The 14,807-nt window shown below is 53.1% G+C and overlaps 1 protein-coding gene across 3 annotated transcripts in view; it reads left to right on the top strand.

Moving 5' to 3' along the window:
* MDN1 (midasin AAA ATPase 1) overlaps positions 1–14,807 on the top strand; it is a 2,688,524-nt gene that overhangs the window by 419,936 nt on the left and 2,253,781 nt on the right. The gene's annotated exons all lie outside the window — the stretch shown is intronic.

Below are 14,807 nucleotides of genomic sequence, written 5' to 3' on the forward strand. Positions count from 1 at the left end.
CAGAACGTACAAGTGTTGGGAGTCCTAGTGCAATAATAGCTCTCGAGCTTTTACTGCGTTTTGCGTTTTTTAAAGGAGTTTCATTTCATTTTTTCGGTCAGTCGAGCCTCCAGCTCCACCGTTTCTACTTCCGATCAACGGGGACACGTTTCGGAATTTTCTGTCACCCTCAAGGGCAAAGTTTTCATCGAGTTACGCTTCTTGGAAGATTCCAGAAGATCTGAGGCCTACCTTGTGGAAATGGCCCAGGACAAGGGAAGCTCGACACCCGGATCCAAGCTGTTCAGGAACTGCCCTGTATGCGGATTACAGAATGTTTTCAAGGAGGATGAGCATTCTAGATGTCTCTGCCTTCACAAAGACAAGACGCATGTGGAAAAGGACTTTGCGTTTTGCAAGAACCTGTCGGAACGGACTATAATGGATCGTCGGACCCGCCTCGCCAGCTGGCTGGAGAAGGGCCCAGCAGGTGAGAAGTAGTAGTCAGAGCGGTCATCTAAGTCCTGTGGGGGTTCCCCGGCAACGGGGGCTCAACAAAAGGCAAAGCACTGTGAGGCCGCGGGCACCAGGAGCGCCGAAGGGTCGGGCTCCTCGGCTGCCAGGCAGAGTGCACTTTCACCAAAGCCATCAACCACGAGCCAACGTTCTGGCTCGGGGAAGAGAAAATCCGAGAACCCGGCTAAGCTTCTGGAAAGGCCCCGGTCGATCTCGAAGGGATCAGCCGAGGGGGAGCGAGGCGGTGACCCCTCCCCCAAGGTGAAGGCCTCAAGCGCGCCCAAGGTGGTGAAGGCCTTGATTCACCCGGTGAAGGCCACTATTGAGGGAGTTGTGGCGGCCCTGGCGAAGCCTGTGGAGGCTAACCCAGTGGAGGCGACCTTTGGGCCTAGAGTATCCCTGCCGCCACAGAGGGAATCCTCTTTTCAGCCCATCGATAAGACCCCCGTGAAGACCCCGGTGGAAAAAGAGGGGGGGGTGACCGTCACGGACATGGATACAGATACAGCCTCTGAGGAGGAGCTGGTTGAAGTTGTGAAGGGCCTCAACCCAAGGTTCGAGGAGGTCCTGTCCCACCGGGGGGGGGACCCCGAGGAGGCGGACGAAGAGAGCGACAGTGGCGCCGACGAGACTCCTGTGGAGGAGGAGCAACCATCGCGCATGTCGCAGCCGGTGCCCGAGCCTCAGGACAACTCAGTGGCCATTTTGATGGCAATCCAAACCTTATGCACGGAGATGAGGACGAGATTGCTCCTCACCCCAACGGATGACCCAACAGAACCGGGCCTGTCGGGAAGTCCTCCAAACAAGCAGAGGAGAGTTCATCTCCCCTCCCCCCCACCTTTCCAGCCCTCGCAGCCACTCTCCTTCCCCTGATCCTAGGGATTACATGGGAACAGATATGGCCACGACAGGGACGGATGACGGTGGGGACGACGGGATGGGCCTTCCATCACTACTCCCTCGGGCCTCCCCGCCCGACAAAATTGCCTCCTTCCACGCCATGATTGCCAGGGCATCCAAGCTTTTCCAGCTCTGCCCTGAGGAACAGAAGGAAGGTTTCCTCTATCAGCAGCGCGAGGCCAAGAGGAAGACGGTCCTCGCGGTACCATTGATTGACGACATCTGGGAGGAGGGACTTGCTCTCCTGAAGAACCCGTCCACGACGCCTGCCAAGAGGGACCGATACAAGAAGTAGTACTGGGTCCCCGATTCCGCCCCTTAGTGCCTTAGGGCACAGCCGACCCCACAGTCCGTCGTCTCGCGGCTGCCAAGAAGAAGGTAGGGGGACGCCATCTGCAAATTCGACTTCCCCACCTGACGGCGAGGAAGAGCGAAACAAAAGAGGTGATGGCTGGAAGGTTTAGAATGAATCTTAACCTCTGGCATCGCTCTGGGCAACCCTCCAGACCATCCTTCGCCTGCCAAGCCATTACATGGGAGGAAGAGTCATCTCGTCTGCGGCGACTACAATTAAGGCAGCCAACGCCCTAGCGATTGTGGCCCGCTACGACAGGAAGCTGTGGTACATGATCGCTCTCCTGCTGGGCTTCCTATCGGACGACAAGAGGTTGGAGGCCCTGGAGATCCTACAGGAAGGTGAGGAGGCGTCGGACCACGCCGGTGGCCACGGATATCGCTGACACCGGATTCCGCCAGTTGGGCAACAGTGTTTGCCTTAGACGGCGGGGATGGCTCAAGGCAACTGATTTCCGCCAGGACGTGCAAATCAGAGTTTTGGACATGCCCTTCGACAGGAACAACCTGTTTGGGAAAACCGTGAATAAGTCACTTCAGGCCATCAAGACCGACAGGGAGACGGCTCGGGCCTTGGGAGTGTTGCAGCAATGGAAGCCGCCCTTTTCGGAACGGCAGAGGCAGACCGGGTGCCTCCAAGGGATCTGGTGGCAGCTCCTCGATGTACCGCCAGACGGCCCGCTCCTCGTCGCAGGAGGCCTACAGAGGATGTGGCAAGTCAGGAGGATCTCGTCATGGCCAAGGAGGCAAGGCCACCTCCAAGCAGGACTGAACCAGCCGTAGAGGCAGGCCCCACCTGAGCACCCCGGTGGGAGGCCAGCTGACGAAGTTCGTCAGCGTGTGGGAGTCCATCTCCACCGACCGTTGGGTGCTGGATGCCCTGGCCCACGGGCACACTCTCGAATTTCTAAAGTGCCCCCGCATTCCTCCCATGGCCAGGAAGGAAAATCACGTCCCTCAATTGCTGTTAGAAGTAAGGGCGATGCTCAAGAAAGGTGCCATCAAGCTCGTCCCGAAGAGGCTCTGGGGCTCTTGAGTATACTCAAGGTACTTCCTCGTCGGAAAGAAAACAGGCGGTAGGCGCCCCATCCTGGGCCTGCGGCGGTTAAACAAGTACATCAAGGTGCAAAAGTTCAGGATGGTCACCCTCCAGCATGTGCTGGGACAGCTGGAGGAGGGCAACTTCCTATCGTCGCTGGACTTGGAGGATGCTTACTTCCACATCCCCCATTCTAAAAGGACACCAAAAGTTTCTAAGATTCGTAGTCCAGGGGCGGCACTACCAATTCCAGGCCCTGCCATTCGGGCTGAAGTCGGCTCCCAGGGTGTTTACCAAGGGCTTCGCACCAGTGGTGGCGCGGCTGCGCCTGCGGGGGGGATCCACGTCTACCCCTACCTGGACGATTGGCTCATCCAGACAAGGACAAGAGAACTGGCCGTCGAACAAAAAGCGGAGACCGTCCAACTTCTCATGGACCTGGGATTCTCCATCAACTACTCGAAATCCCACCTGGTCCCGTCGTAGGTCACACTGTTTCTGGGACCCAAGCTCGATACAGTGGCGTGATTGGCCTCACCGTCGGAGGAAAGGACAAAGGCCATCTTGGGCAAGGTGCCGCGCCTGCTGGCCTCGGACGTGGCGAGGGTGAGATCCATCAAGTCCCTGCTCGGAATGATGTCCTCATGCATCTACCTGGTGCGCCTGTGCAGGCTACGGATGTGTCCTCTACAAGAGTTCCTCGACGCCCGTTGGATACAAGCGGCGGGCAGCTTCGAAGACAGGATCCCGCTCAACGAGGCTTTCCGCCAAGCGATCCGATGGTGGGGCACCAACACGCATTTTGCGGTGGGCAAGGACTTTCAGACCCTGGTACATCAGGAGACGGTAAAGACAGACACCTCCCTGGAGGGATGGGGAGCGCACATCGGAGATCTACATGCGAGAGGCCTTTGGCTCCCAGAGGAAGGGTCACTCCACATAAACATCCCAGAGCTCCGAGCAGTGTTCTGGGCCCTCAGGTCATTTCTCCCATCCCTCTAGGGCAAGGTGGTGAGGATCTTCACCGACACCATCACCACGATGTTCTACATCCAGAAGCAGGGTGGCACCAGATCCTCAGCCCTGTCCAAGGAGGCCCAGGATCTGTGGCACTGGGCCGTCGCTGTTACGCTCACCTGTCTCCCAAGGAGGCGCTGGCCTGGTTCGCGCTGCTGACCTCTTCTAAGGTGATGCGCAGGGTTTGGAAGACGGACTGGACCGGGCCCCCAAATCTGGCTTGTCTGGCTCGCAGAAGTATCCTTCTGTAGGTGAAAATAGGGGATTAACTGTCTGCGGGGTAATGCAATCGGCCTCCCACTTTCCCCTCTCACCCTCCTCGAAACCCTTCTGTGATTCCTCGTAGCGTCTCACCTTAGGGTCTGGAAGGACGAGCTCTCCATCCTGCTTCTGATGCAGGGGCGCGTTGGTATCCAGTTACTTCACTGGATTTTCGGATTGGTGAGAACCAAACTTGCTTGGCTTCCAGGTAAGTTTTTTGATAAGAGGTTCCCCTTGTGTCCATGCATTAATGTACTAATGCTAGTGCCTTTTTCCCCATAGGGGCCGGGGTACGGAATGCCGGGGGACAGGCACCGACCCGAGATGAGAGGTGAAATCCTTGTAGAAATCAGGTAAGTCTTTAATGAGCGTTATTTTGGTAATGTCTTTTCATTCGCTCATTAACGCTGATGTCTTTTTCCCCCTAGGGGCCGGGGTCCGGAAATGCCAGGATGCGGCGCGGACCCGAAATGAAGAGGGAATGAATCGACAGGTAAGTCTTAACATGGAGATTTAGCTTTCCTTATTCCCTTCTCACTCTCACCTTTTGTCCTGGTCTTTTTCTCCCTAGGCGCTGGGGCGTGACTGCGAATCCGGATGATCGCTGCTGAACATGGAGGCGCCCTGTAAAGGTGAGTGGAATGCGGCGCTGCAGCGATCGACGCGATGAGCTTTTAAATAATTCTTCCTTTTCAGGATTGTCAGTGAGATGTCTCCGGGATGCGGATTTAGCAGGTAAGGACTTTTCCTTCTTCTGTTCTCTTCTTCTCTTCCTTTGCAGGTGATCCAGGATGCTGGCAGGCGTGGCAGAAGTCAGGATGCAGGAGCAGACACGGTGAGCGTCCAGCTGCTAGATGCAGAACAACGCGAAGCACGTGTGGCTGTTCGGGTGTGGTTTAAATAGCCTTGGAAGAAGTTCCAGGTATGTATCCTTCCCCGACCACGCCCGGATGGTAAATTAGTCCCACAGGTAAAGTAGTTCCTTTCAGGCCTCAAGGAGGCCGGGATCCTGCAGCATGGTCTACATCAGGTAAGTGCACCCAAGCACTCCCATAATGAGCCTGGCGCCTATGGCGCCAGGACTGATGTCTTTTATGAGCCTGGCGCCATAGGCGCCAGGACACTGTCCAAAGGGCCCCTATATGGGGTTGCTGGGTCCTTCCTTGGGGACTGGATGTCCGCTTTTGGGGACGCAGGGCTTGAACCGGCTCCCCGGGAGCGGGTATCATGACAGCCGCCCAGGGGATGTTTCTGGTGCCCTTCCATCTAGCAGGAATAAAGAACGTCCTCGCCGACTCACTCAGCTGGGAGCTGCGCTCATGCCACGATTGGGTGCTGCGTCAGGATCAAGTGGATCGACTTTTCCAACGATGGGGCAAACCCCAGATCGACATGTTTGCGACGGCGACGAACTCCAAGTGCCAGAGGTTCGTCAGCAGGTTTCCCCAGCCGAGGCGCATGGGCGATGCTTTCTCGTTCCCCTGGGACGGCCTGTTCCTGTATGCGTTCCCGCCTTTGCCGTTGCTGCTCCGACTCATCAACCAACTCAAGAGGTGCCGGTGCAGGATGATCCTAGTCGCACTGGCGTGGCCGAGACAGATCTAGTTCCCGGACCTTCTGGACTTGTCAGCCTCTGCCTCCCCCCCCCCAGTCAGACTGTCGCCGGACGCAGATCTTCTCTCCAGAGAAGGAGGCGCCATCCTCCATCTCTACACAGAGTCGCTGACCTTGCAGGACTGGCTCCTGCAGCACTAGAGTTTGGAGGGTACGATATCCCGGCGAACTGCAAGGAGGTGCTTGCAAAGGCCAGGGCATCCAACTCTAAAGTGCTACGGACACAAGTGGAAGAGGTTCTCTGTCTGGTGCTGTGCACAGAAGATTAACCCTCTGCGAAATACGGCCCCTCAAGTGCTGCCGTACCTGCTGCCGCTGGCCAAGGCCGGGCTAGCTCATGCTTCCATCAAGATCCATCTTGCAGTGATTTCCTGTTACACCAGAACTACGGGACGGTCATCCCTGTGGTCTCATCGCCTGATGGAGGAGTTTATGAAGGGACTGTTCCGATCGTTCCCGCTGGTGAAGGCTCCGGCCCCGGCTTGGGAGCTCAACGTGGTGCTGACCAGGCTGATGGGGCCGCCATTCGAGCCTCTGCATTTGGCACCGTTGAAATTTCTGTCGTGGAAAACAGCGTTCCTTGCGGCCATCACCTCCGCACGATGAGTGGGAGAGATCCCGGCCCTATCCTGAAAACCTCCATACTTGACTTTGCACGAGACGAGGGTGGTGCTGAGGACGCTCCCCTCCTTCATGCCCGAGGTGCCGTCGGACTTCCACCTCAACCAGCCCTTGGTGTTGCCAGTTTTCTTCCCGTCGCCGGCCGAGAGGACTTTGCACTTGCTGGATGTAGCTAGAGCGCTGAAGTTCTACGTGGACTGCACAAAGAGTTTTCGGAAGACATCACAGCTTTTTTGTGAACTTTGGACCTGTGAATCAAGGGGAAGGCCCTCTCGAAGGCTTCCATTTCCAGATGGCTCTCCGGCTGCATCATGCACTGTCATCGGTTGGCAAACCGACCGTTGCCCGGCCGTCAGAGCCCATTCGACCAGAGCGATCGCTGCTACTACGGTGTTCTTGTCTGGTGTGCCCCTGCTGGACATCTGCAGGGCTGCTACGTGGAGGTCGACGCACACCTTCATGGAATTCTACTGCGTCGACCGGGATTCCGGGGGGGGGGGGGTCCAGAGTCGGCCAAGCAGTGCTGTGCAACCTGTTCGCCTGAAGGCGAGGAGGTAAGATTTGCTTAATGTTGAGACTTGCCACCTCCCGTGGTAGTGCATGTGTATACTGCTATGCATTCTTATATTCATGAGCATGTGAATCCATGCCAGACCCCATGCTGGAGAAGGAACAAGTTACTTACCTGTAACTGTTATTCTCCAGCATGGGTCTGGCATGAATTCACATGCAAACCCTCCCTCCTACCCCTCTGCGGCTCTTTTCTTGGTTCTACTGCCACTTTACGTGCTACCAAATCTGAGGATGGCTGCCAGGGGCGGGGCTTAGGGAGAGGGCAGTCATTGGTTGGGTGCAGTATGGCCCAGAGACCAGTGATTGGTTACTACTAAGAAAGACAGATCAGAAACGAAACAGATACCGATTTTTTTTCTTTACCGAGGATTCCCAGCCTGACTGGGAATCTTCATGAGCATAATATATATATATTTCTGATGTTTGTTAATCTGCTTAGAATCACATGCTGTGCATAGGTCCGACATCCAGTGGTCACTGCGGAGTATTGCATCTTGTTTTTCGTAGTCGAAAAGGGGACGTCGACCAGGCGTGTCTGAAACACTATCCCTATAGTGACGTGCGTTGTACCCACAATCCCTCACGCGTCGAGGTCCCTCAGATTGTTTTTTTCCGCCCAGCTTCTGGTCGCCTTCACGCGGAGCTCCTCGAGAGACATTGCAACCCTCGACCTTTGGTCGTTTCTTCTACGAAGATTAATACAGCACTCCCTCGACGCAGTGTAGCTGTTCTCCGCCGAGCAAAATCGTCGAGCGGAGGAAATCTTCGGCGCTGCCGAACACGTGGCCTGGCCTCGCTGGCCACATACAGTAGGGAGAGTGGGGTCGTGGGACATCTCTGGGTCTTTCTGAGAATGCCTTTCCCTTTCCCCTTCCTTTCCCTGGGGGTGTTTATCGCGATTTATTGCCTCTGCTATGGAGAGGACACCATTTAGGTTTTGCCCACTTTGTAAAGGCAAATTCACTTGGAAGGACAAGCACTCACGGTGTAACCGCTGCTTGCCCCTCGATCACAAAGAGGAAGGGTGCGCGGGTTAAAAGGTGGGCGGCCTACGCGATGTCGAAGGCCGAAGGTTCACCCGCCGCTGCTACCACCGACAGTGACGAGGAACGCGATGACACGACCTCCGCCACGGAAGTCGTAACCCCCTCTAAGGAGCGCTTACGCGCTTCGTCGTCTGTCCCCGGCCCCGACGGGCTCGGCTCACGCCCTGCTTATGGGGATGAACACCCCGGCGACACTGACGCACACAAAGATTCACATAAAGATAAGCACACAACCCATGGTTCTTCTTCGTCTAAGTCGAAGAGAGCTTCGGCGCCCAAGGAGACGCAGGTTCCACCGGCGGCCTCCTCGGACCGTTCGGGTTCGAAGCCCCTCTCGCAACCGCAGCCGCGACCTGCGACTGGGCTTTCGGCAAACAAGGGCGCCACCACCAAACCATTGGCCGGTGCGCATCAACAGAAGGCGCAGACCGCCGTACAGCGCTCGATACCCATAGCGTCGAAAACTCAAGCTTCCGCCGACAAGAATGTCGCCGATAGCTTAGCCAGGATCGTTGTAGCCGACGCCCAAAAGCGTACGCCGAAGATTTCGTCGAGCGTTACGCATAGATCAAAGGATACGCCGAAAACACCCGAAGGAAAGCAGGGACTACCCCCTTCAGTCAGGGAGTCTCCCGACACACCTGAGGGTTTTGAGGAGGGCGACGGGACACTTTCCTCGACGCTTTGGGAGAGGTCGAGCCATTTCGAGGTAGACAACTCGAGTTTTCCCCCGCTAGACCGCTCTGGGGTACCCCATGAAACTATGGAGAGACTCCACCTCTGTGTGGAGAGGATGGAAAAGTTTATGAGTACCCAAGCCCCTCTAACTCTCAGAAGAACTAGAGAAGGGCCTCAAGACGACCCCAGAGCCAAAAAACCGAGGCTGGTCGATCCCCTGCTGGACACAGCCTCAGACTTCCAAGATGTATATGACCTCACTGGGGAGGAACAATACTTCGAGGAAGAAGATGATTTCATGGACAACGAAGGACAGAACCAGGAGGAATGTCTAGAAGACAGAACAGACATTATAGAAGAAGGCTTCGGGATTAGCCCAGGAGAAGGACCTTCGCACCCCTGGCAATCACCATCAGTGTGTTCCGACACTGATGCCCTAAATCTAACTCCTCCGGATAATTCTCCAGTTAGGAACACGTCTCCAATTGACGATCAGCCTACTTTCAATGCACTGTTGCGCAGAGCAGCAGCGCATTTCGAACTGGACACGGGAGAACTCTCTCCAGAATTAGACTTTGTAGAAAGAGTCATTAAAGAAAAACCCCCGGTCAGCCAGACCATTCCACTCCTCGCCTCAGTTAAAAGGAGGATCACCCCGTCGCTGTCCACTCCCGCATTGATCAGAGGGGTCAATCCACGGATTGAGAAACTTTTCGCTCCTTCACCCTCAGACCCGCTCTACATTAGGGGACATTCCATACCGGACTCCCTAGTTGTATCTAATACTAGAAAGAGGGCAGGGGTACCACTTTCCACCAGTGAGGCACCCCCTGACAAGGAGGGCAAGAGGCTATATGCCCTTGCAAAAAGAGTTACTTCCTCGGCTGCCTTCTCAGCAAGAATTGCCAACAACAATTGCTTGCTTGCGAGCTACGCAGACGCGCAGTGGGCCAAACTGCGCAAAGACGCAGAGGAAGCACCGGAGCCTTTACGTACACGCCTACTGTCGACTATTGGCGAAGGAACACAAGTGAACCAGAGCATTGTAAAAAACTCTCTGGACGCGGCAGAAACAGCAGGACGTTCCCTGGTACAAGGAATACTCCTAAAGCGCCATGTATGGCTGCGCAACTCAGGCTTTAAACCGGAGACACAGGTGTCTTTAATAAATAAACCTGTCGAGGACGCCAACCTCTTCGGAAAAGCGGTAGATGAAGCCCTAGAGATGGCCAAAAAAGAGTTCGACACTATCAAGACTCTTGACCAGATCTCTAAGCCCACTACCAGACGCGGCTATGGCAACAAGCGCTTTTTTCGTGGCCAACGGCAACAACAAGGTCACCATCAGCAATACCCTGCCACCAATTACCAAGCCAATAGTGGGCAGTACAGCCAAAGAGGCCAACGCCGGGGCAAAGGGAGAGGTCGGGGATCCACCCCCAGAGGCTCCCAAGCCCCCAACAACTCCAAGTGACGCGAAGATTCGCGTCCCCTCCCATGCAACACCGGTCGGGGGCCGGATAACTTCCTTTCTTCCTGCATGGGAGGAGATAACGTCAGACCGTTGGGTACTTTCCACCGTAGCCCACGGATACTGTATCGAATTCAACAGTTCCCCATCCTACATACCCCCGAGGGGACGGCGGTTGACGCCGGAACATCTTGCCATCCTTCTTCAAGAAGTACAACAACTGCTGGAAAAAGGAGCCATAGAGGTTGTGCCTCTATCTCAGGTAACGGAAGGTATTTATTCAGTGTACTTCCTTGTACCCAAAAAGGATCTAACCATGCGCCCTGTATTAGATCTGCGCCCAGCGAACAAGTTTATCAAACCCCAAAAGTTTCGTATGGTGACCTTACAGGAGGTGATCCCGCTGCTTTCACAGGGAGATTACATGACAACATTGGACATGAAAGATGCATACTTTCATATTTCAATGTTGCCAGCGCACAGAAAATACCTAAGGTTCATGATAGAGGGCAAACACTACCAGTTCAAGGTGCTACCCTTCGGTATAGCTTCAGCACCAAGGGTATTCACAAAGGTACTGGCAGTGGCTGCGGCCCACCTGCGCAGGTTGTCCATCCCAGTTTACCCTTACCTCGACGACTGGCTCATAACAGGGGACTCCTACGAAACATGTTTCTCCAATACCCAAAAGACGGTAGACCTTTTGTTCCAACTGGGCTTCTCCATCAACGAAAAGAAGTCCAGTCTAGACCCCAGTCAAATCAAACAATTTCTAGGGGCTCTAATTCAAACAAGGGACGGCCTCGTCTTCCCCTCCAAAGAGAGGGTCCAAAACATGCTGTTTCAGATCCCCCAATATGTGACCGGCCGAGAGGTGACGGTACGCAAAGCAATGCGCTTGCTAGGAATGATGGCGTCGTGTATTTATTTGGTACCTCACGCGCGCCTGCGCATGCGCCCAATGCAAGAGTGGCTCAACAGCCAGTGGTGTCAGGCCAGCGGACAATGGGACGATCTAGTGGTGGTCTCGCAGGCCTTGGTTCTCTCGCTACAGTGGTGGACAAAGGGGAACATGGAAAAAGGAAAACCCTTTGCCACACCCGCGGCGGAAGCCACTCTAACCACAGACGCATCCCTCACAGGATGGGGTGCTCACCTATCCCATCAGACTGCTCACGGAGTGTGGACTCCGAACGTAGCATCCAAACACATCAATCTACTGGAGCTACTAGCGGTATTCAAGGCGCTAAAAGCCTTCCAAGAACACCTACAAGGCAAGACAGTAATGGTCCTTACGGACAGCACTACAGCCATGTACTACATCAACAATCAGGGGGGCACCCACTCTCCAGGCTTGTCCAAACTGGCCCAGAATATATGGAAGTGGGCTCTCAAACAGGACATGTTCCTACTATCACTACATGTACCCGGGGAACTCAATCTGCTGGCAGACAGACTCAGCAGAGATTTCCCCCTGCCCGAAGAGTACGAATGGCGTCTGCACGAAAACATCGTCTCGACGTCTTCACACAATGGGGATTCCCAAAAATAGACCTGTTCGCAACCCTGGAGAACTCTCAATGCCTAAGTTACGCCTCCAGGTACCCCCAGAACCAATCCAAGGGGAACGGTCTGTCGATGCAATGGTCAGGGAAATTTGTTTACGCTTTTCCCCCCGACTCCCCTTCTCAACAAGGTGGTGCACAAGATGCACCAGGAACAAGTGACCATGATACTGGTGGCCCCAATGTGGGCCCGACAGCCATGGTTCGCTCACTTGATGGAGATGTCTCTATCTCCCCCAGTAAAACTCCCCTGCCCGTACAACATGCTATCTCAGAACAAGGGCAGGACTCTGCACCCATGCCCCCAGAACATGAATTTAGCAGCTTGGCTCCTGAGGTCATAGAGTTCGGACATCTACAACTCCCGCAAAGATGCATGGACATCCTCAGGGAAGCCAGAAAACCGAACACTCGCCACTGCTATTCTAGCAAGTGGAAGAGATTTGTCATCTGGTGCAGGAGTAAGAGCATCAACCCTATTGACTGCTCTCCCACACATGTGGTACTATACCTGACCCATCTCTTGGATTCAGGCCTAGTGTTTAACTCCATTAAAGTCCACCTAGCGGCACTTTCTGCATACACCACCTCCCAACTCAAAGTGTCGTGGTGGAGGATCCCAGTTATAAAGGCATTCATGGAGGGAGTAAAAAGAATACACCCCCCGATAGCTGACCCTGCTCCCGGATGGGACCTTAATGTGGTACTTACCAGACTCATGGGCTCTCCATTCGAACCCATGCACAAAGCATCCCTTAAACATCTTACTCTTAAGACTGCTTTTTTAATAGCTATCACCTCCATCAGGAGAGTAAGTGAACTTCAGGCTCTTTCTATTCTAGACCCCTTTGTTACAGTTCACAAAGATAAAGTGGTTCTACGCACTCACCCTAGGTTTGCTCCGAAATTTATTTCTAAATTCCACGTAAACCAGTCTATAGAACTACCAACGTTCTTTCAAAATCCTTCCAATTTGGGAGAAAGGACTCTGCACACACTTGATGTACGCAGGGCGGTCATGTTCTACATGGAAAGAACCAGACCATTGAGGAAGACTAATCAGTTCTTCGTCTCGGTGGCAGCAGGAAGAGAAGGAGATGCGGTTTCAAAATCCACTATTTCTAGATGGATTGTTCAATGCATCACTCTCTGCTATACTCTTGCTAAGAGAGAACTACCCTTTAAGCCAAGAGCACACTCTACTCGAGGCACGGGGGCATCCATAGCATTCATTGCAAATGTTCCCCTTGAGTCCATCTGCAAAGCGGCTACCTGGAGTTCTGTGCACACCTTTACAAAACACTACTGTCTAGATACACACTCTAGATCTGACTCCCAGGTGGGACAGGCAGTATTACGACACCTTTTCTCTACTGTTCCTTCTCATAACCCACCGCCAACTCCGGGTACTGCTCGCTAGTCTATGCACAGCATGTGATTCTAAGCAGATTAACAAACATCAGAAGAGAATGCATTACTTACCGTAAAAGCATTTCTGATGGTTGTATCTGCTTAGATTCACATGCGCCCACCCTTCCTCCCCGCTCGGATGGAAGGAACATAGACTTCCTTTATATATCTCTCTCTCTTTCTGTACTCACTCACGTCTAGAAGGCTCCCTCAGGGCAGAAAAAATACAAACAGAGGGACCTCGACGCGTGAGGGATTGTGGGTACAACGCACGTCACTATAGGGATAGTGTTTCAGACACGCCTGGTCGACGTCCCCTTTTCGACTACGAAAAACAAGATGCAATACTCCGCAGTGACCACTGGATGTCGGACCTATGCACAGCATGTGAATCTAAGCAGATACAACCATCAGAAATGCTTTTACGGTAAGTAATGCATTCTCATATACAGAGAGACAGACACCTCAGAATCTGCAAACTATACTAGTGAGTTATATAAATGTCATTACTGTCCCTGTGATTGATGTCGGTCACCTCAGGGTGTAGGAATTGTGTAAGATACATATCCAAATATTATCCAGTAAGTGTTTTGATTCTGAAAAGTAATTTTTAAGTATATTTACATTATTACCACAAATTGTATTTTTAAAGAATGCTTATTTAAAAATTGATGTTAAATAACTATAACTGAAACCTTGAGTGTAAGTGTTACATGGGAACTTGTATTTACGGATTTCATTAGTACAGCTCTATAGCTCACATTTACCCCTCTTGAGATGGGTCTGGCTGCTCAGTCACACTAAAAACTTGTCTAGTACAGACCTATAACAAAAGGTGGGTAACCTAATACCAAGCAGATGAGGGTTGTGTAGTCTCTCAAAGTGTGACTGCACCAATTCTTAACTAACTAGGCCCCATGGTATTGTGTTGTTGCAGCCCGCAAGGTTGCAGCACGACGTGGGATGGCTCAAAATGCAGGTCTTGAGTCTAGTGGAACTCCCCAGGGTCCGGGTCATCCTTTTTGGGTTACCCAGGTCGAATGGAAGGAAGGGTTCCACAGCAGGCTCTCAGTTGCTGGAAATCGCTATGGCTGTCGTTTCTTCAACTTAATCTTACTCTTTGGTTTCAGCTCCAATGGTCGACTTGTCAGCAGCTTCCAGGTTCAAAGCTTTTATCAGGAACTACAGTACAGCCTCTGCTTTCTCTCCCCGAATTTTACAGGAAGGCACGGCCTGGCTCTCCAAGCAGGACAGAGGGCTGCTGAGTTGTGGTCTCCTTCCTTGCTTCCTGCCTTTCCAGACACCCTTGAGCCTGGGCGGGCTTTCCCCAGGATTCGCGTCAAAGACCAAACAGCCACAGAGGACGTTCCTGCCTAGAATGGCAGGGGAAGACCTCAAACGGCAAGCACACAAGAAATGGTCAAAAAAGTTGCACACCATTTTAGCAAAATGGTGGCCATTCTGTGCATTACTGAGGCTAAATTAACAGCCTTCGAGTAATGAAGACTAAAAAGTCATAAATGTAGTTACACTGACAACAGCCATTCAAGAAAACTTGTAATTGTAACAAAATGTTACCAGGTAAGTAAGAAAGGAGATACATTGTATCCACCCAACACTCCACATAAGGTGAGGTGTGCTCGATCACTGTATACATTTAAAGGGGGAATGAAAATTCCTCTTTACTACTTGAGAACTGTAGTTCACCCAAGTACATGAAAGAGCAATTAACAGGGGAGCCCAAAGGGCCAACCCAGCTT

This window comes from Ambystoma mexicanum, chromosome 4p (genome assembly GCF_040938575.1).
Source record: "Ambystoma mexicanum isolate Mex_15411 chromosome 4p, UKY_AmexF1_1, whole genome shotgun sequence".
NCBI classification, from domain to species: Eukaryota; Metazoa; Chordata; class Amphibia; order Caudata; family Ambystomatidae; genus Ambystoma; species Ambystoma mexicanum.